The following is a 4,825-nucleotide window of genomic DNA, read 5'->3' as shown; positions in this document are numbered from 1 at the left end:
GACTGCAAAACACAAAGATAAGACCTTCTGGTTTGAAAGCAGACAAATCATGGTAAGGCATTTCTTAGGAATTATCTTATTCATTCACTCTCACCTACCATCCGATCTGTTTTTCTATAAGGCATGGCATTAAATTTCACTACACATTTATACATTTTTCCGCATTTCCAATCAGTAGATTTTGTGACCATCTTGCGGAGAACTACCAATCCTTTTCTGTCCGGTCACGTTTGATTCGATGGATGTGGTGTTTTAAAGGCCCACAAACCGGCAAACAGCCGGGGAGCGCGGCGCGTAGTGAACAATCACCATCACTCGTCAGTTCCAACACAATACGACATCCAGCCTACTTATACCCATCCCTCCGACTCAACCGTCCCACACCGAGAGATACTCGAGGAGAGAGGACAAGAAAGGTGACCCTTGGTGCCGTCACGTGACCCTGCCAGCACACCAGCTGTCGAAACACTCGCCGAAGTGGCACACGGCTGAGACCGCCTTCAAAGCTCCCCTCTTCAGCCCTGCGAGTGGCCCACATAGCGGCCAAAGGCCGGCCGACCGCGGCGCACAGGAGGGGAGCGAGGCCGCCCCAACACCATCTCCTCCGCGGTACTGCTTTCTTTTCTCGCGCCGACGGTGGACCTTCCCGCGCAAAAAAAAAACGCGGACAAAGGCGCAAAGCCAGCGCTCGGTCAACCGACCACGCACTTCCTCTGAAAATGTCCATCGTTCGGCTCGGCCCTCGTACTGGGGAGCGATGAAATGGCCGAGGGGAGCCGCAACAGCCGGACAGCCCGCAGCGGTCGGCTGTGTAACAGCCGGCTCCCAGCAGCGGCCGGCGAGTAGCCCCACAACACGCCTGCAATCGGCGCTGCTGCAGCGTCTCGCCTTTCCCCGGAACGCACGCGGCGCGCACGTTCCCAGAGGTCGGAACCGGAGGGAAAGACAGGTGACAAACCGCACGACAAGCGCTGTGGGGACCACTGTTCGCGTGTTCTCTCATTCCTGTGTGTTCTGCACCACTGTTCTGTTAGTGCAGGACACTGTCATATGTCACACTTGTGGTAATGTTACACTGTGTTCTCTGTGACTTGTGAGGAAATACAACAGATACGCCTACTACCGGGCACCACTCTTGCCTTGTAGCAAGACCTCTTAGATTAGAGCGGTCTTGGACTACCTCACTTTTTTGCCATTTTGACCCACATAGGCGAAGGGGAGCCCACTGAGTTCTAGCCAGTGTAGAACTCGGAGCACAGGGGATAACCGGAAGAACTCACGGTTGTCTTTTAACGAAAAACTACTTTTGCATGTGAAGGAAACTGTTTTTTTCTTTATTCTGTCTTCACAATGTGCTCTTTCGTTCCGTGTTCCATGTCGACTCATTCGAAAAGACACCAGTGCCTATCTCTGTTTCACCAGCGTTTCTGTTCCACATCTCACAGGACAGATTGCGGTGCTGGTTCGACGCCGTCCCGTCCGTCGCGCGGTAAAAACTAACGACCCATTGTGCTGCTGCGAGCCGGCGGTGACGGAGCGGCCTCCGCGTCCCTCCTGTCACGGCGTCACGGCACTCCGGCGCCAGTCTGACCTCCCTACTCCTCCTCACCGGGGGTGAAGTGGTGGGAAGTGGAGCGTCCTGCAGTGGTTGGAGGGCCGGTTCTCTGTCTGAATGTCCTGTCTGACTGCCCTATCCGAAACCGGCCGTGATGCGTTGGGGATGCTGCCTGTGGCAGTCGATTGTTGGGAACTGGATACAGTTTACTGAGGTGGGCAGTGGACACCGGACAGCGGATATGAGCTATGTGAACGCCCTTTACAGCCATTGCTCATCGAAATCACACTGCGCCAGAGGCGGCGCGGACAGCACAAACTGCGGCACTAATGGCGCGCAACGACTCGTAGCGCGGCGGTAATGGCGCAGGGTCTGTCGTTGGCGCGGCGGATTTCGGAGGTGCGTTTGTACCGAGCGGAGCGGAGTGGGCAGTTATAGGACGGAATGATTCTTGGGAGGTCAGAGGGCTGACTGAGGGACAGCAATCACTGCTGGGTGACGGTAGATATGATGTGACCGTCGGATGGTTAAATCACCAGTGGTGATTGGAAGATTGGTGCTGGAGGATGTGACAAAAGACGTCATTCTCACGTTAGCAACGCCTTGCGAGTGGTAAAGGATAAATGCATTTTTTTTTCAGATAATGTGTTGTCTATGAGAAAGTAGTGATCAGCTGCCGTATATCAGGGCTGCAAGATCGGTTCATTGACACCTATGTACATGAAACTTTGGCCGCGCTATATCGAGGTGTCCCGTAACAGTGACATTGCCAGTGACAGCGACAATGGCATATAGCCGCGGCTGGGCACTGACAATGGCCATTGAACCGTGTCGGCGCATCACCATATATAGGTGTTTCGCGTGAATTACAAGCATTTCCGTAAAAAACTAGGTACTCGTGTAATTCAGGCTATTGAACCCATGTTCATTACAATAACACACCCGTTGTATTATTATCAGTCGAGAAGGAAGCGTTCATTGGTGCGTGACATGTTAAACCATAGGCACATGCATTCAACGCCTCGACCCTTACAAGGAATAACTAGACTACAAAAAGAAATAGCCCAAGGAGCCGGAGCGCAAAAGAAACCGCCGAATAATGTCCCTTACAAGGGATTCATTCCATTTTTGAATGTCCTAGGTCCGGTAAATGTCAAAATCTTCATAAATCTGTCCACTTAAACCGGATCAAGCAACTATATTAGGGTGGAGTGCTGTCCACTAGCAGTTGACGGGGCAGTGGCGATATGCCCCCCGTCACACTGCATGGCACGCACTCTAACTATACACCGAAGGTACTTACTTACTTACTTACTCCTCGGCGGCAGCTTCACTGGCGGAGCGGGACCCGAAGATACGAGTCCATGCCGCCTCTGCGCCTCCCACCGACTGCACGTCGGCCAGTGTCCTGCGAGAGATGGTGCCGCAGGCCAGCTGACAGGCGAGTCTACCCACGGCGCCACGACGATGCGACTTGGCGACCCATCCTCGACGAAGGCCGCGCTCGACCATCCTCTCGACCTCCCGGCTTCCTCGATGCAGTGCTTCTTGCGCTTCCGCTTCTCTTTGGTAGTCATTCACGATGTGCCTGATGTCGGAGGCCGAGAGGACGATCCTGCTGGTTGCCGAGGAGCCCTCTCCCGCCAAGCGGTCGGCCTTTTCATTCATGGAGATCCCGGAGTGGCCAGGGCAGTAGAGCCAGGTTATCCTTTGGGGAACCTGTTGCCACTCGGGAGGCGACCAGCCAGTTTCCAGTTTCCGGAGGAGAGATTGTGAGTCGGTGGCGATGATTATGTGCTCCGCGTCTGGGGCGAGCTCGCGAGCGGCGGACAAGCCGAGGGTGACCGCCTCCATTTCCGCGCGCATGCTCGACAGGGTCAGTCGACATGCCCCGGATGTGCAGCGCGTCGACTCGCCGTACCTGAGGAAACAGCCCCAGCCGCTGCGAGGTGGGTCACGAGTGACCGATCCGTCGGTGGCGAGAACCAGAGTGGCAGTGTCCCGGTCGTGGATCTCGTCGAGAAGTTCCTCGAACGCCGCGTTGGCGACTCCAGGGGGCCACTCGCGGCATGATCTGTCAAGTGAGTGACAGGCCATGATATTCCAAGCGTCAGACACGCAGTCCGGAGTCGCTGCGAATTGAGGACCCGCTCTCAAGCTGTGGCGCCCCTTGATGTCTCGCAGGGTCGCGCATGCCTGACGGATCCAGCCGCTCTTCTGAAGACGACAAGGTAAACGACAAGGTAGGTAGACGGTAGGTAGGAAGGTAGACGACAAGGTAAAACCGAAGGTAAACACCGCCGGCTTATATATCTGGCAGCAAAGTTTGGTCCAGTGCGGATCTAAAAAGCTGATGCAGTTAGTAACCTGAAGGACGAAGGTTACTGATCGATTGATGCTGACTGATCGAAGGGTGCCGCAGTATTTAGGAAAAGTAATTAGCTTTATATGTCCTACAATATCGGGTATCTACACCATCTATCTATCGGGTATCTGCATCTGTTGTTCTGGAGAGTTCTATAGCCTCGGCTGTCCGGTGACAGAAAAGAAAGAAATGAGGCCGGGGGGAGAGATATGTCAGCTCGGCCCCTGCAGTGTCAGCACTGTCAGCGGCACTCTGCACAGTGGCCAGACCAGTGAGAGGACGGTGATGGATGATGTAGAGCAGCCGCTCTGAAGACAGACAGACGTGTGTGATGGACTGACAGCGAATCCTGCGGCGGGCCGGGATGGAAGACAAGACTGACGGCAGATCCTGCGGTCAGGAGGACGGGGGCTGACAACAGACCCTGTGGTCCCTCAGACGAGGTCTGAATGAGAGTCTCGTGGTCGGGGACACGTAGACCGCCACTTGACACGCCACTGAGATACGTCGGATCTGGGATGGCGCGATGCCATCGGACAGGAAGTGGGGAGAGAAAGCTGACACCTGCCGAGGAGGACGAGAAGAATGATTGGAACAGCTCCCAGTGGCGGGATGGAGAGGTGTAAAAACGGGGTGGGTACAGCTCAGCCACTCGTCAAACACGGGATCGGACACGGGATAGATAAGCTGTCGGTGAATATCGCTCTCTTGGCATTCATGGACGCGTGTTGTCTTCACTGTCTCCTCTGTTCAGCTCAGCGACTGTCGTCTATACTCTGAATGGTAAGTAAAGGTTCACCCACGGCCACGACCACATATCGCACACAGACGTCGCATACAGACGCAAAAAAAAGTTCAGATGTAACAACACTAAACGGCCTGAACTAAGCTATGATCTCTCTGAT

Source organism: Amphibalanus amphitrite, unplaced genomic scaffold (genome assembly GCF_019059575.1).
Source record: "Amphibalanus amphitrite isolate SeventyFive unplaced genomic scaffold, NRLGWU_Aamphi_draft 000363F_arrow, whole genome shotgun sequence".
NCBI classification, from domain to species: domain Eukaryota; kingdom Metazoa; phylum Arthropoda; class Thecostraca; order Balanomorpha; family Balanidae; genus Amphibalanus; species Amphibalanus amphitrite.
This window is presented reverse-complemented; position numbering follows the sequence as displayed.